General features: G+C 36.3%; 1 protein-coding gene and 1 long non-coding RNA gene across 2 annotated transcripts in view; one reads left to right on the top strand and one right to left on the bottom strand.

The window, feature by feature from the left end:
• Nucleotides 1–2,434: 2,434 nt before the first annotated feature.
• On the bottom strand, nucleotides 2,435–9,470 carry LOC311071393. Its single transcript, XR_014603821.1, has 3 exons — nucleotides 9,272–9,470; nucleotides 9,082–9,192; nucleotides 2,435–3,681 (listed from the first exon to the last, which is right to left on the bottom strand). It is a non-coding gene; the product is annotated as an uncharacterized lncRNA (long non-coding RNA).
• Nucleotides 9,471–14,699: 5,229 nt separating this feature from the next.
• Nucleotides 14,700–22,368, top strand: part of pparab (peroxisome proliferator-activated receptor alpha b) — a 34,434-nt gene continuing 26,765 nt past the window's right edge. Inside the window, exon 1 of the mRNA XM_084094199.1 lies at nucleotides 14,700–14,898. The gene's annotated coding sequence lies outside the window, so the exon portion shown is untranslated. The remainder of the gene's footprint in view (nucleotides 14,899–22,368) is intronic.

Below are 22,368 nucleotides of genomic sequence, written 5' to 3'. Positions count from 1 at the left end.
ATTTATTTGTTATTTGATTTATATTTATATTTTATTTTATATCCATCCAGCATTTTTTTTTTTAATGCAATACCCCAAAATTTTAATAAAAATGAGTGAACACCAGCTTATTGCTATTGTTGTTTGATATTTGACTGTTTAAAAATAAAACAATATATATTTTATTTGTAATTTTACTTTTTCCATTTATTTTATCCAGCATTCAGAATTTTTTTTATACGATTCACAAAATTTGAATATAAATTTGTGAGGAACACCAGGCCATTGTTATTGTTGCATGATATTTCTCTGTGAAAAACATAGCATATGCATTAAGATTTCCAATGAATATAAACTTTAGTTTGCTATATTTAAAGGGGTGGTTGATTATGATTTCACTTTTCTAACTTTAGTTAGTGTGTAATGTTGCTGTTTGAGCATAAACAACATCTGCAAAGTTACGACGCTCAAAGTTCAAAGCAAAGGGAGATATTCGCTTTTAAAGAAATCACTTTTTAAGGACTACAACAAACGGCTGGTAGAGACTACACCACATTCCTCCCGGGTTAGTGACATCACCAACCCTAAAATTTACATAAACCCGCCCCCTGAACACGATTTATAGATTGTCAAGACAGAATATGCTAATCAATGACTAGAATATAACTACACATAAGCTTCATAACTTCATCAACTAACCATTCAGAAATGTCCTGTTGCTTCTACATGTTGTCTCTTCTTCTTGAGTCTCTCCATCATTGTCTGACTCCGGTTTGAACATAAAAGGCTAAACGTTGTTGAAATTTTCAGTGCATGTCTGTGTGAGGTAAAAGGACACAAGCTGTTGAAGCTCCGCCCCCTGTGCCGGGAGCAGCAGCTCATTTGCATTTAAAGGGACAGACACAAAAACGGTGCATTTTTTCTCATCCTCAAAAAGTGACAATTTTAACATGCTATATAACAATATCTGTGGGGTATTTTGAGCTAAAACTTCACACACACACACTCTGGGGACATCAGAGACTTATTTTACATCTTGTGAAAAGGGCATTATACCACCCCTTTAAGTTGCATTAAGTTTGAACAACACAAGGGTGAGTAAACAAGGTTAGTTCAGTGTGAGCTGTCCCTTTAAGGCCTTTGGCGGGCGTCGGGTACAGTACACGGCACTGTAAAGCCTCTGCAACAGAGAACACAGTGAGTCGGGTTGTCAGGTGCTGTTGGCGAAGGTTAACGCTGTGCTTTAATAACAGGATGCAGCTGTTCTCCTTCAGACTGACTCAGAGAGATGGACCATAAGTCTTTCCTGGCCTGTCACTAAATAGCTTTTTCACATTGTATCAGTTACAGGGAACTAAGGAAACTCTGGCGTTAACAAGGCTAGTTTGGCACGCTTGAAAAACAGTTCAATTCAGGCTACGAATCCTGCGCTGTTCGTGGGACAATGTGCACAGGTCTGCTTTGGCCGAGAGCCTCTATTGGGCATTGTCTCGCAAACACGGTGAAGTGAACGTTTGGGGAAATTATGAACAAATGACGTGGAAACAGTTGCTTGAATGATAGCGGGGAGGAAATCAGAGCGAGCCGGATTCCTTTGGCTATTGTTCCTCCGTGTGAATGTGTTCGGGAACCCGATCCGGCTTTCATTGATTGATCATTGCTCCACATTCCTCGGCCCTTTGAAGTCTGCGGTCCGACTCAAAAAACCTTCATTGTCTCATTGTCTTGCGTGGAGATCTGGAGTGTCGTAATCCTCTGCATCTGCTCCGCAAGGTTCAGTGCAGTGAGCTTCATTATTTAGGTGTATTACTAATGCTGTTTAGTGAAGCCCACTTGATGTTTAAGCCACCGGATACACCCTGATGCTAAAAATGAGATATATTTGTAAAGAAAATGCTCATAATGAGATGAAATGGATTATAAAGGCACATCATATGATGAGATATAAAGTCACATGACCTGTTTGATGTGCATTTTGGTAAATGTGTTTCCATCAAAGCCTATGCACTTGCCAAGAAAAAACTGTTGTGAAAGTTTCAATAAAAAATGTATTATGAAAATTGTATTTAAAAACAAAATTACTTATTTTATTTGTTTGTAATCCAGCATTTTATTTATGCAATACCCCCAAATTTTATTAAAATTGAGTGGATGGAATTATTTCACTTTGGATAAAATAATTTATGTAATCTTACAAAAAAAAAAAAAAAAAGTTACGTTTTTAATGCACATTTTGAAAAAAAAAGTTTTTTTATTTAATTAATTTTAACATTTATATTTAATGTGTTTCTAATCCAGCATTTGTATGCAATACCCCCAATATTTTTATAAAAATAAGTAGATAGACTTGTATAATATTTGTAATAAAAAAAAATATATATATATATACACATACTCTTTTAATACACATTTTGAAAAAAAATAATAATAATTTATTTAATTCATTTTTCTTTTTGATTTGATTTGTTTCTAATGCCATATTTTTATGCAATACCCTGACATTTTTATAAAAATAAGTGGATAGATTTTTTTTTTTAATACATGCGTAAAAGGACACATGAATATTGTTATTATTATTGTTTTATATGTGACTATGAATGAATGAAAAAGCATATGCATTAAGATTTCCAATGAATACGATTTTTTCAAACAGTTTCAAACTCAAAAAAGTCTCCTACAAAGCTGACGTAATGAGATGAGTAATGAGTTTACATGGAGAGCAAGTGCAAACCTGAACATCTGAACCTTCTTCTCAGATGTTTCTCCTGAGAGATGGACCTCAGTAATCTCACATGTGTCTCCTCTAGATCCTCCAGATCTTAGTAACGTCTCAATCTGTGCTCAGATCTCAAGATGAACTCCAACGTTTCTCATCAAATGATCTTAGCTGGAGTGACTCATGTGTGTCTGTTTTATCTCTTCTCAGGGATTTTAGGAGAAACATCCGAGATGAAGTTGAATGCCACGTCTGCACCGGATTTGATGTTATGTCGCATTGGTACGTGCATTCAGGTGACATATGAATATACATTATTTTATATGTTATTTTCATGTGATGCATGTTCCTGCGGCGAGACTCGTGTGGTCGGGGGATTTCTTACATCCACTACCATTCAAAAGTCTCCTGCTCACCAAGGCTGCATTGATTTGATTAAAAATACAGTAAAATACAGTAAAACTGTGAAATATTATTACAGTTTAAAACAGCTGTTTTCCATGTGAATATATTTTACAACGTAATTTATTCCTGTGATCAAAGCTGCATTTTCAGCATCATTACTCCAGTCTTCAGTGTCACATGATCCTTCACAAATCACTGTAATATGCTATGATTACTATCAATGTTTGTTTTTTGTGGAAACCATAATACATTTTTTTTTTCAGGATTCTTTGATGAATAGAAAGATCAAAAGAACAGCATTCATTCAGAAATCTTTTGTAACATTATAAAAGCATTTACTGTCACTTTTGATTATGCATGTATAGCATTCACATGTGCGTTTCTGAGTCTCGCATCCACGTGTGACTGTGTGTTGAGATGCACGCCTGTGTGAATGTGAATCGCCTGTTTGCACATACTTTTTTCTCGGTGCCCTGCTGTAACTCATGCACTCTCGGCTCCTCGAGGTCACGCAGGGGTCGCGCAGGGGTCCCCCACAGCCAGACACGAGCCCGTCCAGTCCCGCACATCTGTAACAGGAGCTGTTGGCATATAAAAATAGCAGCTTCAGGCCTTTGCCCTGTGAACCCGGGGCCGGCGGAGCCTCTCTTGCCCTATTTAGCATCCGCTGAGCAAACTCAGCTGTCTGGATTCCTCCCGTCTGCACCTGGGGCCCCTCGGGGCCGCCATCCTGATTAAAGGGTGCGCTGGGTAACCACATTATGGAAACACAAGAGGAAATCGGTTAGCAATAGAAGCAGTTTTATGATGTTTTTTTTTTTTTTTGGTCTCAATCAAAAATGTATTCAAAAATGTATATATATATGATTTTTTATTTATTTTTTCAAACAGTTTCAAACTCAAAGTCTCATACAAAGCTGACGTAATGAGATTAGTAGCCTAATGAGGTTAAATGAGTTTTATGAGTTTTTGTTTTTGATTGTCTCAATCAAAAATGTATTCAAAAATGCATTTCTTTTTATATTTATGTTTTCAATTTCTGATTCTGTTTTTGTTGGGCTTAAAGTCAAGGTCAAGGCTGTGTAACTGGCCTGTGATCATAAAAAAAACTGCTCATCAAATCAATGTCATTGTGGTATAACTAACATGCAGGAAGATATTTTGTTGTCATGTGGCAATAAAACCATAAAACAAGAAATAAAAAGAAAAAAAGTAAACAATGTAGGCTATTTAAATAATTTTATATTAAATTAAAATTAATATTAAATATTTAATCATTATTATTTAATATGAATTATATAAATTATATGAGCATAATATAACATTATAATATATAATATTAATTTAATAAATAGTCTTTAGTATTTAAATATTAAATACATAATTTAAATAATTATTTGATTAAATATTTGTATTACATTATTCTAATTTTAAACTTAAGATATCGTATTTAAATCAGGGCTGTCAAATCAATTAATTGTATATATAATATATATATATATATATATATATATATAATGTATATATATGTGCATGTATATATACACACACACACATGTATTATAAACAAACTCTTATGTTAGATTTGACAGAACTAATTTAAATATAAATATTTTGTATGATTTTGTGTTGACAGAAACAGGGAGAGGGCAGGTTGGGATTGGGAAATGACCCGAACTGAACTCAAACTTGGGTTGCCCACATAAAGCGCCACTGTGCCACTCGTGTGTATCGCCCACCAACCCAAGACCCAAATCTGACCTATTCCTGAAGAGAAGGCTTGCCATAAAATCAGCAGATAATGACGAAGACTCATTTCTCTTCATTACAGATGCAGAAAGATGAAGACGGAAGGAGACGAACAATAATCAGACTGAAATGAGTTTGAAAAGCTTCCTGAGCCCCTCATGACAGGTGCCAGTTCAAACACACACACACAATCACACGCATTCACTAATGCTTGTGTCTTTTTTAGTCTGTTTTTACCCTTAAATTGGTAAATTTGTAAAATTGGTTAAAAAAAACACCAGGTGCTGCGGACCCCATTGAAGACTCCTGCTCTTTATTTAGGTGCAGCTTTCATGTCTTTTTTGTTAATATTTTGAATTTTATTATCATTTTTATTAGTTTATTTTAGACTTTTTTTCTCATTTGCAAGTTTATTTCTCACAAATCGGACTTTTTTTCTCTTAATTGTGAGTTTATATCAGAACTGTGAGATTTAAACTGGGAATTCTGACTTTTTTCTTTATAATTGTGAGTTTATATCTCACAATTCACACTTTATTTTATCGCAATTTCCAGTTTCTCTCAGTTCAAAAAAGTCAGAATTGTGAGACAAGTTTGTAATTCTGAAAAAATGTCTGAATTATGACATAAAAAGTTGCAATTCCCTTTTTATTTTTGTAATTCCGTTGCGGAAAAAAGCTTTTTTTTTTCAGTTAACGTTTATTCTATTTCAAGTAACGGAAAATGTTTATGGTTTTAGTGAAGGATAATAACCCTGCTTCCGTGATGATGTATTGTAAGTGTGTTTTCAGACGGGGCTCAAGCGCTGACGTCTCTCCAGCGTATCCCACTGTCCTTTGGGGTGAGGTAGTAGGTTGTATAGTTTTAGGGTGACACCCTTCCTGTTAGATAACTATACAACTTACTGTCTTTCCTGAAGAGGCTGTAATATCACCGTCATCTTCCTCTTTAAACTCTGCGACGAAACCCGGACCGGATCACGACTATACAGGACTGGGTTTGGATGGATGGAAGTCTCTGGAATGGACTACATCCATCAACCAAATATCAAAACTGAATTACATGATGTGCATGTTGATTAAGATTAATTGATTTGATGGTTTTAAATGATCTTTTGTTAAAGAGGCCATATTTACAACCTTTTACAGTCTTGATGTTGTTTTTGGCTCTACTAGAACAGGTTTTCCTGCTTGAATGTTGATTATCTTCCTCATATTCTCCATTGTTGCGGCTCCTCTCTTCCCAGTCTGTCAGTAACGCTCTGTTTAGTTCCTGTCTCTATGAAGCCCCTCCTCCTGAAAAGCACTCTGTGCTCTGATTGGTCGTCTGGATCAGTGTGTTGTGACTGGTCGAGTGCTTCGAGTGTGTTTGGGAAATGTCCCGCCCCTAATTACCATAACCTCCAGTTTAACACACTACTAACTCACTCAACCAGGCCCCGCCCCTTTATTCTGCATATTATTTATTTAAATGAGGAATATTGTGACATGTTTTTCATTCATATTATGCAAGTCCCCGAGAATATTCCAGCATCTCAAGGCCTCGGCACTGAGGATGTTTTTCATTCCGAACACAATCTGTGCCGTGAAGTTCATTATTTTACAGGATCCTCGAATGACTCTGCGCTTGACGTCGCTCCTGATGTTCGTACAGGGTGAGGTAGTAGGTTGTGTGGTTTCAGGGTAGTGATTTTGCCCCATCAGGAGATAACTATACAACCTACTGCCTTCCCTGAAGGGCAGCGATACGGCAGCGGGACACCAGCAGGAGGCGCTGAATCTCACGCCATCATCAGGACACACAGGTACATTCAAACGATCAATTTAAAATCCCCCTGTAGTCAATCATTTTACCCCTTAAAACTCAACTTTGATCACCAAAATTACATATGTAAAAGTTTTTTTCATCTTCATGCCTTAAAATATCTTGAATGTAACTCGACACCCTTGCCTCATTTAGTATGCGCGGTTCTATGAATATGCAAATGAGCCCCGCCTCCACTCACTCAGCTAATTCGACACCCTTGCCTCATTTAGAATGCGCGGTTCTATGAATATGCAAATGAGCCCCGCCTCCACTCACTCACTCAGCTCAGAGATCCACTGGTTGACGATCACACATTGATCTGATTGGTTACAAGGTAGTTTGTGACGTCAGAAACACCAGCGATTTCAAAGCGTGTTTTTGAGACTGTCTTTGGTTCACTGCAGTTTTAAGGAGAAAATACTCAGCAATGGAGTCGACTTATGAATTTACACATGGTTTGTCTTAAAAAGCATATTAAAAACACCACATAGACATATAAACAACATTAAAAGCTTGATTTTCACCACAGGGGGACTTTAAAACTACATAAATATATGAATCACCCAGTGAAAAAATCTATATGCTAGCATACTTCCTAAACACTAACAAAATAAATGTTTAACAGAAAAACTAATGCCTTTTAAAAATGCATGAGCCTTAACTTCGATATATACTGTGTTCATTAAGCCATCTTGATATTTTGGAAGGCTATGGCTTAAACTTTTTACAAGATAAATATGATGAGAATATATATCTGCAATATCTGTTTAACATGTGGTGAATCAGTTAATATTCCACGTCTGTCTACAAATAAACCTGCAATAAAACAGACTTTTAATAAATATGTTTCTTGTTGTGTCTTTTTGTGACTATAAATGAAATCTCACATACAGTAAAAGAACATGTAACTCTTGGATTTGGAAATATACTGATTAAATAAATTACGATTGTTATATTTTTGCACACTTTGTAAAGCAGCTCGTTTAATCACTATTTCCAGACTATGTAGAACTTAAACTGAATTCAATATCATGCAATTATTTTAAATCAGTAGCCTTTAGTTGTTTAGTCTGATTGTGTTTTCTTCTGGAGTGTCAGTAAATGTTTGAACCTTTAGTAATAGTTGCGTTTGAGTCCCTCAGTGTGAAAAAGATGGATCTCAAAATGGGCTCAACCATGCAAAAGATGCTGGAAAACTGAAGAATTTTCAGGACCTGGAGGATTTTTCTGAAGAACATTGGGCAGTTTAACTCGAACAACCATCACAAACAAAAAAAAAAACAGTTTTTTCCAATTGCTAACACACTAAAATGACATGCACAGCACAATTATTGAAACTGACACACAGAGAGCAAAACCTCTTCTCAAGTCTCCAAAAGTCTAAACACATTTTCTGCTTTACACACATTTTGCAATTAAAAATGGCACTTTTTAACTGCACTGAACATGGTTCTCTGCATAACACACAACAATCTGACAGAAAGTCACATGATTGCCATTTCAAACCATTGCCATTCAAAATGACACTCCATGAGCTGATTGGCCGATACATGCGTCACCTGACCAAACACCTCAATGGTTCATTGTTAACACTTCAATCTTTTTTAGTTTACTGTTATTTTTTGTGAGCATATTTTTGTTCAGTCCAATGTAAATATATCTGCTGTTCATATGTTGCATGGACTTGTTTGGTGAAAAATAAAAATGTTTCAACAGCATGTGTGTGTATCTGCAAATATTCCTGTGCATGTGAACAATCTGAAGAATTTTCTACGATTTGAACTATTTTAGTATTATGGCAAAACATACTAAAGATGAGAGTGCTTTTCATTATGCCCAACAGTGTGTAGTTGTTTAGACAAAAATCTGCTAATATGAATGAAGTGTGCGCCATTTCGTACATAATGTAGTTTTGGTTGCACTGCTTCATTTTGCAGGATATATGAGGTATTTTGCAGTTTGGGTGTGTGGTTGTGTGAATTGTGTTAAGTATTTTGATAAAACCAGCCTAGTTTGCAAAATTGTGTGTTAGCAATTGGAAAAAACTGTAAGAATCAAGGGTACATAAACTTTTGAACAGGGTCATTTTTACAAATTCAGCATTTATTTTATCTTGTGGACTATGTGTAACATATTTTATGTAAAAAATATTATCCAGGACAGTACTAAATACAAAATAACATGCATTTTGTATGATCTCTCTTATTTTGTTAAAATAATTAACATTTAGCAGATTCTGTAAACTTTTTACTACGACTATATAAGTTTGATGGTGAGTAAGATGACAGAATTAAAATTTTTGGGTGAACGATCTCTTAAAGAAACACGCAAGTAAACACTTTTAGTGTAATTTCTACATAATTGCATATAGATAATAACTTTTTTCATGCTAGTACTTTGTTAGGTGGTCATTAATATTGGCTTACCTGTACTTCATAATTCATATTGGATGGATCATCACTTCAAGGCTGGAAACTGTGGACAGACTTCAACAAGATCATACTCTGGACCACACCGGACTGAAACACTGTCAGAGCCTCACATGAACAGAGATGTACACATTAGACAGAGGAAAAAACATTATAAAGCTCTGCTATACTGTTATATCATACTGACCATGATTCCGCGTTAAATAGCAGTGTCATAATGTCATCAATTCCCTGATTCAGGAGCAATTTGAGATATTTGTTCCCTGCCATTTGGTGGAAAAAGCAAGAAATTATTATTATTATTATTATTATTTTAATGACACCCTTTATACTACAATCTTTACTTCTGCAAAATGGCGCTAAATCATACGGAAAACTGCTGAGCTAGTCATCATCATTCATCATAACTTTATAACAGAGTCATGGCGCCACCTATCGGTCACTCTGCTGCACTGTAGACAGACATGCGATATCATTACCATATTCTAGAACTGCCCGTGGATCACTGTTTTTTTTTTTTTTTTAAATACACATGCATGCAATGATATACTTTTTACTGTGTAGGCTATTTGATCATGCTAACTAATAATTTCCTGTATTTTTTATAATATATTATTTTATGATATACGGTTGATTAATAATGATTAGGCTAATAAAAAAAAATTATAATATAATTTTTTTTTACCCATTTTATATATATTCATTAATCATTATTAATGAATTTGACAGCACTAATATATATATATTAGTGCTGTCAAATTTTATGTCGTATATATATATATATATGAAGAGTTCAGATGCAAAAGCCTCTAAGTGCCATTTGAAATTTTCTTCTAGAATGATCATTTTTATAAAGCTTGTATATTTAAGTTCAGTAATTTCACTTAAATGACAATTAATAGGTAATCTTCATTGCCATTTAAGTGAAATTACTGAACTTAAATATACGAGCTTGATAAAAATGATCATTCTAGAAGAAAATTTCAGATGGCACTTAGAGGCTTTTGCATCTGAACTCTTCATATATATATATATAATTACGCAATGTTAAATACAATGTTCATACTTATATTTAGTAAGAATGTAAACAGAAAGCTGTCATTTAGAATTGTAATTTAAAGTTAGAATTTAGAATCTTAGAATTAGAATTAAGAATTAGAATTACAAACTAAAATTCCATTATTATCACATTTTTGTAATATCTGGTTGAGTAAGTGAACACAATATAAGCACACTGACATATAGTATATTAGGACAAGAGTCACTTTATAATTAAGGTAAATTTGAATCTTGTTCTGTCATAAATATCAAGTTGGGGCAATGTGTTTTAGATGTTATACATTTCTAAAATGTATTAATGACAAAATTAATCTAAAACAACAATATCAAATGTTAATGAATGTGCTAACATTGTTTTAGTTTTTATGCCATGGTTACAACCAATTAAATGTTGCAATATAACACAAAAGAAAAACCACAAATCTAAAAAATGACTCATCAGAAGATCTTTTGTTAGGAAACATTTCAGACGGCAGTGATTGATTTTCCACAGGTTTCGGGAGAGATCCCAGCTGTGTTCTGCAGAAATCAACACTTTCACCATCCGTTATGCAAGTCCCATTATTTCAGGATCCTGCAATCTCATTGTCCAGGATGTTTGTTTTTCCATTTTAAACAAAGTCTCTGCCATGACTATTCTCTGATGGTTCATCAAACACACTTTCTAAGCTCATTATTTTGCAACATCAAAAAATGACTAAATGCTGTTCACTGATTTGGGACATGCTGTTGCTGTGCACAATATCTAAATCCCTTTTTCCTTTGCTAAAAACACTTGCACGTTAGTCTGAACTCGATTTTGGGTTCATCTTATTCTGGGTCGCATTTTGATAAGGGTCAGAAAATATATATTTTCATGTGACACATTTTTACTGAGTGAGAATGATGTAAAGTGTGACATTATAAAGGCAACATGTTGTTTTTAATGAATATAGCAATGTTAAAGGGGTATTTCACCGCTGGAAAGATGAATGTGTATTTAAATTGGGTCATTTATGTAGTAGAAATGTGAAATTATTTTAGAAGTTGGTGCCTTCTAGACTGAGAAAAGCCAGAAAATGTAATTTTGGCTCATGTGGATGAAAGACAACAACTCCCAGAATGCACTTGCTTCGCTGCACTACGAGGACACTCCCAAGCCACGCCTACCGGTTACAGAGGGCAGTGTCGGAAGAAATGATACAACTAGTCGACTCGAAACTGAAAAGACGGTGTTTTATCGTGAGATCCCCCTATGGGCGGGTTGAACACATGCGGGACGAGCTCCTCCTACTGGCTGGAGTCTCTCGCCTCTGGACAAAAAAAGCCTCTGATGACGATAAATGACGATTTTTGCATCATCAGAGTTTTTTTCCAGACACACAATACAGAAATCTCTCGTCTCAGGGGGACATGAGGGAGGGAAGCACGGTCACTCGAAAATACTACCGGGTTTCTACTGATAAGGTTAATGCTAATCGGTGAAGTATCCCTTTAATGTATTTGTTCTTGGTGGACTAAATCTGCTACGCTTCTGCTGTTGATTATTACTGCTGCAGAAGTAGAGACTTGCTACTGCTAATAGATACACAATAAATCCCGTGTCAGATCTAGACAGGTGGAGCTGGGGAGGTGGAGGGGTTCAGAGGAACTCTAACTAGCTTACAGCAAACACTGAACCAGACTATTTAAATGTTGAGCAAGCGATATCATTGGCTGCCGGATCAGCAGCGGCCAATCAGCTTGTGCCATGCGTTAATACCGCAACTGCAATTGCTAGTAGGCAAAAACAGTATGTGACAAAAGAAGTATGTCCGAATTCACAGTACACATAAAACACTAGGCAAAGAGTCCCCGGATGACTTACTACTGAAGTGTGCATACGATGAACACTTTACTATGAGAGGATTTTTGTGAATGACAGTGAAGTGACGCAACTGACACTAGGTCACATGATAATAACAACATGGCGGATGTAGATTACATCCATACTACACACACTCATACTATACAGAACGTTATGCAAGTTAATAAGCAACTAGTTAATAGTGAGAATTAGACCCTAAACTAAAGTGTTACCGAAAAAATACTATGGAAGTTACGTAACTTCCACTGAAACAGGAAGCTAAGGCGGGACATATTGAATAGCCCCTCCCACTTTTCAAATAGCCAATAGCGTTTAGTTTACCTCACAGACTGCAAGTCGTACTTGACAGCACCATGGATGCGAATCTGAGCGCTGATGATATGTTGGATTCAATAGTAGAGGTGTGAATAAATACTATCCATTTCATTCTTAACCAACGTACAGTTGGAAAACGGAATAAAACTCGAGAGTTTGAGCAACCGAACACACATCTCCAACACATATTGGTGTTTATAGCAGAGGGGGGCGGAGCTTTAGATTCTAGAGAGCATTTGATTGGACAAGAAGATGTGATGAGAAGCTGAAGTCCGCTGTGATGTCATAAAAATCCCTGATCCATTTTAGCGGAAGTGAGAGACTGTAAGTTTCAGTATAAGAGAACACTTATATCTCCTAAATGTGAATTTTGTCATTGTTTTGGGGCACAGCAGCTTATTCATAACCTTAAGGCTAACATATTCATACTAAAAAAAAGCTAAAAAACGTAATTTCAGAGTGCCTTTAATGGGGATCAGCAACATTCTTCAAAATATCTTCTTTTGTGTTGAGCAGAAGAAAGAAACTTATACAGGTTTAGAACAACTTGAGGGTGAGTAAATGCTGACAGAACTTTTACTTTTGGGTGAACTATCACTTTAATGAGCAAACTCGTGCTCCAGACCTTGGGAGGCGTCCAGTTCCCGGCCAGCCATGCTGTTCCTGCCCAGATCCCTGCGTTACGTGACTGGCTCCAGTCAGAATCCAAATCTTTATTTGTCATTATACAAAAGAGTACAACGAAATGATATGCAACAAGTCCCCGGGCTGGCAGGGGTTTCTGGAGGTTGTCCATGAGGAGAGGACCTCACCTTCACTCTTCTTTTGCAATCTGGCCCGCTCGCCCCCCTGGGCAATATCACTGCAAGCCCAACATTTATGTCTGGAAGATTTCACAACATAAGCCCTGTGTCTCTCCTCAAAGTGCTTTTGCAATGGAAAGAGTTTTTAAGTCGGATTAAACGCTGCTCTCTGCCAACCTGCCGGCTTGCCTCATCCCAAGATGTTTTTCATTCTGAATTGAAGAATAATTTAATAATGATATAGAATAAAACCTGTTGGTTTTGGTTAAATGTCACTGTAAAAAATAATCCTGTTAAAAAACGGTAAACTACTGGCAGCTGTGGTTTCCAGCATCATACCGTAAAAATACGGTATGTTACTGTTTTTGAAATTAACAGCTAAATATTGTTTTGTCAGCTACAGTATAAAACTGTAATTTAACTGCATATAGCTGTTTAAACATTAACAGTAACACGCCGTATTTTTACGGTATATGATGCTGGCAACCACAGCTGCCAGTAGTTTACCGTTTTTTTACAGAATTATTTTTTACATTGTGTGTGTGTGTGTGTGTGTGTGTGTGTTTTCTATTGTAATATACTTATTCCTGAGATCAAAGCTGAATTTTCACTCGTCTTCAGTGTCACATGATCCTTCAGAAATCACTCTAATATGATGTTTTATTATCAACACTGGAAACAGTTCTGCTGCTTTTTTTAAATACTTTTTTTCATGATTATTTGATGAAATAAAAAGTAAAAAAGAACAGCATTTATTCAAAATAGAAATATTTTCTGACAATATGAATCTTTATTATCACTTTTTATCAATTTAACACATCCTTGCTTAATAAAAATGTAAATTTCTTTAAAAAACAGAAAAGAAATTACTGACCACAAACTTTTGAACGGTAGTGTACATTGTTAAAAAAGATTTCTATTTTAAATAAATGCTGTTTTTTTTAAAACTTTTTATTCATCAAACAATCCTAAAAAAAAAAAGTAGCCTATAACTGCAAAAATATATTACTGTTTCTAACATTGATAATAAATCATCATATTAGAGTGATTTCTGAAGGATCATGTGACACTGAAGACTGGAGTAATGATGCTGAAAATTCAGCTTTGATCACAGGAATAAATTATATTTTAAAGTATATTAAAATATAAAAATGTTATTTTGAATTGTAATAATATTTCACAATATTACTGTTTTTTCTGTATTTTTGATCAAATAAATGCAGCCTTGATGAGCATCAGAGTCATTAATTTAAAAATTAATTAAAAACAGTAATGTTTCTGATATACATTTTTTCCTGCAGTAGGCTACAGGATTGAAGGCCTATTGCATTCTGTCAGTGTTAAAGTTCACAGGATGATGGCGCGATGATACAGTATCTGAATGTTACTGTATGCAGTCGACAGACATGCAGCAATGTCCCCTGAACCCAGTCCAACCATTCAGACCATCTCATCATGTACTGGCCATCATCCACACCACACTCCTCCACCAGTGCTCCTAGGGGCCGTCCTGCGCTCTGATTGGCCGAGCGCAGAGGTGTGTCGGGGGGTGTGTCTGTACGTCTGCATGATCATCTGTGCGTCATGACGCCGTTTCCGGGAGGCGCGCGAGACCTACAGCTGCAGTTTGACAGCGGCGGAGGCGCGCGACAGGACTCGGCGGAGGTTATGTGTTTATATTAATTATTATAAATGATATTATGCTGCAGTGATCGCACTGACAGCACCGTTACAGGCTCATTGACGCCTCGAGACCCGATGTTCGACGAGCACTGGCTGCTGCAGCTAAAGGTCAGAGTCAGTGTTGTGGTGTGAAGTGAAAGGAGAGCACTTCTATTCTATTCTATTCTATTCTATTCTATTCTATTCTATTCTATTCTATTCTATTCTATTCTATTATGTTCAGCCATGTCCTGTTTTGTTCTATTGAAGTTTCTCTGGCTATGTACTGTATATTTGTTTTTTATGTATTAGATATTGACAGTATATTTGACTGTTTAAAGTCATACAGCAATGCTTTTGCAACGCTTATCTGAGCATATCAGATCGTTTTGTTGACATTATGCCTTTTAGATTTGAGAAGAGCAGAGATTTTTGCTCTTGTTGTGAAAGTTACATAATATTATATATATATATATATATATATATATATATATATATATATATATATATATATATATATATATATATAATCACAGGTGCAGTTACTGTTTTCTGTTACTTTCTTATGACACTGTTTGAGTGTTAATCTCTGTCTTGAATTGTGGATTTTTAATTTGTTAATTCCATTGTATACCTTGACTGTAAACTTAAACTCACTATAAACATTTTTATATGACATTATTAATATTAGTAGTTATTAATATTAGTGAAAAACAAGAAAAATATGTAAATCAGGCTTTGTTTAAATTTATAGGCTAATCTCACAAAAAATCTAAAAGAAAAAAAAATGTATACATTTGCATAAAGACTGTGTTGACTATTTTAAGTGCAGTTAACTTTTTGTATTGTTTTGTAGTTCATGTGTTTTTTTTGTAACTATCTTGGAGTTAGAGCGGCACGATTCTGAACAGACAACTAAACAAAATAACGTGATTGACTAGAGGTTCTGACAAAATGTTAATTTCTGCAGTGTGTTTTTTTTTAATATAATTTGAGGTCATTATTATTATTATTATTATTTAAATCGGGTTGAGTGAATGATTCAATGACTCACTCATAAAGACTTTGCGATCATTACTGGACGTGTTTTTGAATGAGTCTTTTAAATGAATGATTCAATGACAAATACATTTTTTAACAGTCACTTGTCGCCACCTACTGGTGTAATAATGTTATTGAACTCAATTTGAAACATCAAGTTACTTTCAAAAGGTGTTCATATCCTAACTTTTATTCCAGTACTTCTGTGGTATCACCACAGTACTTGTTGTTAAGGTCCAGTTCCATCATGTCAGACACACTACATAATAATTTAGTGGTTAATACTGTCCTTTAATCCTATGGTGACCTCTTTGTGTCGTATCACCAGCTAGCTGAGCATGCATTTACAAGACCTTCTCAGCGTCCCGCAGGCATCCTCTAATCTGCGTTTACTGCGCTGTTTTTCTCCCAAACCTGCTGTAATTCACTCTAACCTGCTCTCCCACAGCACATCTGCGATGTTAAGGGTGCCTTCTTCAAATATTCAACACGATAAAGCTGGTCGCAGTGTTATCAGACAGATTGCTTATGCTTTTAATGTGTTTGCAGAGCTGCAATAGAGAGTTTATTATGTGGTAAATGGGCATCTTAGAAGACCTGGACTGATTCATTTGAGTTAAGAAATAGTCACTTTGATCCTTTGTTCGGTGTAAGTGGGATTTTTCATATCCTAATCCAAAGAGTAAGTGTAATAGTGATGTTTGCTCTAGTGATAAATAAGTTTTATTGGCCAAAATCTGAGCATCTTCATTCATTTTTCCACCTGTTTTATTGGTTCCAGCTCTACTGTGACGAGCACAAGCATGCGTTCAGGGACAAACTGCTGTCGAGCCCCAATAAACTCAAATATTTAGGCTGTTTAACTTTTGACGGTGAAACTAGTACTGTCAGCAGACAGGCATGTTGCTGGACACGGGTTCTCGCATACAGACGGTGTGTTGCAGCATGCATTACATGACTCTCTGTAATTTGACCTAGATCTTGCAGTACCTGTCTCAGATTTACCAGCTACATGAATGCCGTCTGGGTTTTTCCATCTCAGTTTATAATAACTGATGTTTCTTAATTTTCTGGGAGGTTTACACTGCCAGTTCTTCAGGTTGCAATTTAATTAGGAATCCATTACAGTAGTCTGTCTAACTCATGCATTTTATTCTTCTCAAAGTCATATGACAGACAAATTTTTGATTTTTTATAAAATCTTAACAAGAAAAACTTTTTTTTTCACCAGATAATGACTTGTGTCTGTCACATCTCATCATGTGACTTTACTTTAGTCATTTGGACTATTCTTTTATGTTTTATTAAAGTCAGCAATCAGCATGAAACGATTGCGATAGTATTTGTCTTTTCTATTTTGATGAAATGGCTTTTCAAACAAGAACAAATGTGGGCGGAGCTTGATTTTGTCTGTGGGGAATTGATTGGATGGTTGTGGTTTGCTATTGGTGGATCTCAAGTTAATGACAGGTTGTCATATTTACTTTACTTTTACTTTACTATTTTCATTTTTTTTTTTTTCTATTTTGATGTATATACTATCGGTCAAAAGTTTTAGATCGGTAAGATTTTTAATGTTTTTAAAAGAAGTCTCTTCTGCTCACCGAGGCTGCATTTATTTGATTAAAAATACAAACAAAAACTGTAATATTGTGAAATATTATTACAATTTAAAATAGCTGTTTTCTATGTGAATATATAGTAAAGTGTAATTTATTCCTGTGAGCAAAGCTGAGTTTTCAGCATCATTACTCCAGTCTTCAGTGTCACATGATCCTTCAGAAATCACTCTAATATGATGATTTGATGCTCAAAAAACATTTATGATTATTATTAATGTTGAAAACAGTTATTTACATTTTTATTTCATGGTGCTATGATGAATAGAAAGTTCAAAAGAACAGCATTTATCTGAAATCTAAAGCTTTTGTAACATTAAACACTACCGTTCAAAAGTTTGGGGTCAGTAAGAATTTGAATTTTATTTTTGGGGGAAATAAATAAAATAAATCAATACTTTTATTCATCACGGATGAGTTAAACTGATCAAAGTGACAGTAAAGACATTTATAATGTTAGAAAATATTCTATTTTAAATAAATGCTGTTCTTTTGAACTTTCTATTCATCAAAGAATTTTGAAAAAAAAATTGTACACAACTGTTTTCAACATTGATAATAATAATGAATGTTTTTTGAGCATCAAATCATCATATTAGAGTGATTTCTGAAGGATCATGTGACACTGAAGACTGGAGTAATGATGATGAAAATTCAGCTTTGATCACAGGAATAAATTACAGTTTAAAATATATTAAAATAGAAAACAGTCATTTTAAATTGTTATAATATTTCACAATAATACAGTTTTTTTTTATTGTTTTTAATCAAATAAATGCAGCCTTGGTGAGCAGAAGAGACTTCTTTTAAAAACATAAAAAATCTTACCGATCTAAAACTTTTGACCGGTAGTGTATCTGAGTGAAATGGCTTCTCGAACAAGAACAAATGTAGGGCGGAGCTTGATTTTGTCTGTGGGGAATTAATTGGATGGTTGTGGTTTGCTATTGGTGGATCAGGTTGTCATATTTGGTTGCTCCATTTGTTGAAAGTTCTAGAAAGTCCCAAGCTCTCGGTAAACTAGTACTAGTTCGACAAGTTCGACAAATAGGTCAGCAAATGGGAAACTCGTAATTGCGGTAATTCCAACATTTGTAATTTCTGCTACACATTGGTTAAATTGTAACTGGCATTGCTTGGCTAATACAACAGACCCCTGGACACTAACCAGACTGTCCTGCGGGGCCGGTGTTTAAATTGCTAAAGCAGACACGCTGCTTGAAGCACCAACCCCCATAAACTTGCATAACTGGACGTTCTGTGAGGGTCATGGAGTTTACTTTGTGTTTTCGTAGTTGTGTTGACGTTTATTTTGCCGTAGGCCTCAGCTTTATCTGTCATGACATCTGTGGAGTATTTTAGTGTTTAATCTTTGCAAAATATATTTACAGAAAATTCTCTTTTCCCATGTCAAAGTAATAGATGTGTCATTATTTACTCGCCCATTAGACGTTCCTAAGTTGTGTTTTCCATGCAACACAATTCCATGGAATTTTTAACCTCTTGCATGTATAATTGGGTATCGTTTGAATTTTAGTGATTCCAATTCTGCTTATTGGATCCAATTCTTATCGATTCCCAGTTTTGATTGTAATATGGTTAAAAAAAATTAAGTCAAACATTTCGATGTCAAAAATATTTATTCTGTGTGTTTTTGCAAAACATTCCATTGCAGCTGAAAAACATGAGCAAAAATCAGCCGCCCAAAGAACAAACTAATAAACTAGACTAACTAATATAAATTTCAAACATTATTAAAGACAAGTAAACAATCAGTAATACAATGAGAACAAATAAGCAAATTAGCATTTGCACAAATAAATACAACTGAACAAAGTTCAGAAATTGATATCTAATGTAAAATAACACTGCATAGTTTTCTTTTTATATTAATCCGTATTAAAGTTACAAAAGTTATTCAGTCAAGAATATTAGGCTACTGTCACTTTAAGACCTAATGCACTGATCCATTATACTGTTACACGTGAGTTTTCTTTCTAAACTGTCTGCATTAACTCAACACTTAACCGACTGTGTTTACGAGGATATTTTGACTTAATTTTTTGTGTATTTCTCTTTTCAAGCTCAAGAAAACGTGAAAGAGAACTCAATTCAGTATTCGTGAGCAGAATTCAGTTTTCTTTCGCATCTTATTTGGCTTGAATGGTTTAAAGCCACATTAAAATGCGCACATAGGAATCGATTAGTCTAATCGAAATTTTAATTTTATAACAAGTATCCGATTCCTGACCTTAAGTATCGATTTTCAATTCCCAACCATACTCACATTTGAAGTAACCTAATGCAGGGCACTAGTTTGAATGTGCAGAGACCTACGATGTCTTAAACCATTCCTGTTTTAATTGCATAGACATGCAAATGTACAGTGTGAAACTCAAAACCTGACTAGCCAGGATTATGTAATAACTCCCAGTGTCAAACATGTGAGAGATAATATACCGTCAGACGGTCATAAAGGCTAAATAAACGCAAAGCTTGTATTACCCTGAAGGAGTTTTATTGTGCAAAATGACCATCTGACTGTAAATGACCTGCGTATTGCACAGCCACTTACCAAAGAAATAAATAAATAAATTCATGTGAATTGTTTTGTTATGTTCAGAGGAAAGAGAAAGCAAAGTGAAACAAAAACAGCCTGGGCTAATGGATAGTTTAGCAGTAAACATGCACAAATATTTGGCGCAGAAGGCCATGTTTGACCAATCAGAAACAAGTATTTCAGAAAACTCACAAGGAACATGGAAACCAACATGGACCAAATCGGCCTCCAGTACCACCATTACATGATTGAGTGTCTTTAGTGTTAAGTAATTATCATCACAAATTTCCTCTCATGTCAGAACATGTTTTGCTTCTTCTGTCTGCCTCTCTGCAATGTTTTCTTGCTCTCAAAATCATAAGCAAAATGCTAATCTCTCTAATGCTAATGCTAAAATGTTTGTCTGACTTGTGTTCTCTACCGTTTGGAATCTGACACGTCTAATCAGACCCTTGTTTTTTAGTTATTCAGCATAAGAGAATGGGAATGTTCTCGCTCGCTCTGTTCCCCCACTGTTTATTTTCCTAAAACAGGATTTTCAGGTCGGGCTGACTAGTTTTTCAATCCTAAACACCTGTCTGCGTCTCTGTAAATATTAACATCAACGTCTCAATGACTTTTTTAAGTAGAACATGTACAGTACACTACTGTTAGGGGTCAGTTAGGATATATTTGTATGGGGTTTTTTCTTTTACAAATCACAATGCACTTTTGAAAACTGAAACTTGGACATTCTGCCAAACATCTCCTTTTGTTGTCCATAGAAGAAAGTAAGTCAAATGGGTTTGGAACAACATGAGGGTGAAATGATAATAAAATGTTAATTTGTATCCCTTTATCTGTCACTTTTTCCTGCAAATTCTGCATTTACTAATTTTTACATGCGGTTTTCTTTTTGTGAAAGTGTACACAGACGGCTTCTTCCTCCCTCAGATGTTTTCAGACTGAGTTTTCCACTTTGTTTAAACATAGCCACGCACGTGTACTTTACGTATTTATTGCAACATCAGCACGTTGGGTTTGAAGAGACCTGTTGAAATACAAAACCACATTTTGGTTAACTCAGGCAAGGCAGGTATCTCTAAACCCAGTGACAGACGGAAAGACAGACTGACTTAATTGACCCCCGAGGGGAATTTCAGTTTAAGCCAACACAGAGCAGTTTTAAACGTGTCGTTTCCTGCGCTTTGACCTGATCTACTGTTGTCTCACTGCAGATTTAATCTCAGAAGCTTCTGTCCTGACAGACAATACTGAAGTTGTGTTCACTGCTTAAGTCCGTCTGATGAGGACTCTAAATGTCCATCACGCTAAATGACCATGTCAGAGACAGACAGACCGTAAGCAGCTCAGGAGAGATTGTGAGTTAATGAGCCAGGACTCTCTGCTGAGGCCTGCAGGTGCTGTAAAACAAGCTTGCTACAACCACACTGTCGAATTTACGCATGCTTCTTTCAGTTTTACCCAGCAAAGGAGGTATTGAGCACTGCACAAAGTCGACCAGAAATGACTGTAATTGCTTGTGCAAAACTTTCCACCACAATGCCTGGCTGTTGCCATGCAGTTGCTAGGGTGTCATGAGTGGTTGCTGGGTGGTTGCTGGGTTGTTGCTGGGTGGATACTGGGTAGTTGCTGGGTGGATGCTGGGTGGTTGCTGGTGGGTGGATGCTGTGTGGTTGCTGGGTGGTTGCTGTGCGGTTGCTGTGTGGTTGCTGTGTGGTTACTGGGCGGTTGCTGGGTGGTTGCTGGGCGGTGGCTGTGTGGTTGCTGTGTGGTTGCTGGGCGGTTGCTGGGTGGTTGCTGTGCGGTTGCTGTGTGGTTGCTGGGCGGTGGCTGTGTGGTTGCTGGGTGGATGCTGGGTGATGGCTGGGTGAATGCTGGGTGGTTGCTGGGTGGATACTGGGTGGTTGCTGGTGGGTGGATGCTGTGTGGTTGCTGGGTGGTTGCTGGGCGGTTGCTGTGTGGTTGCTGTGTGGTTACTGGGCGGTTGCTGGGTGGTTGCTGGGCGGTGGCTGTGTGGTTGCTGTGTGGTTGCTGGGCGGTTGCTGGGTGGTTGCTGTGCGGTTGCTGTGTGGTTGCTGGGCGGTGGCTGTGTGGTTGCTGGGTGGATGCTGGGTGATGGCTGGGTGAATGCTGGGTGGTTGCTGGGTGGATGCTGGGTGGTTGCTGGTGGGTGGATGCTGTGTGGTTGCTGGGTGGTTGCTGTGCGGTTGCTGTGTGGTTGCTGTGTGGTTACTGGGCGGTTGCTGGGTGGTTGCTGGGCGGTGGCTGTGTGGTTGCTGTGTGGTTGCTGGGCGGTTGCTGGGTGGTTGCTGTGCGGTTGCTGTGTGGTTGCTGGGCGGTGGCTGTGTGGTTGCTGGGTGGATGCTGGGTGATGGC

The sequence above is a fragment of the Abramis brama genome (assembly GCF_963993115.1).
Source record: "Abramis brama genome assembly, chromosome: 20".
Lineage (NCBI taxonomy): Eukaryota > Metazoa > Chordata > Actinopteri > Cypriniformes > Leuciscidae > Abramis > Abramis brama.
Note: the sequence above shows the minus strand (reverse complement) of the source record. Positions and strands in the feature narration are given on the sequence as shown.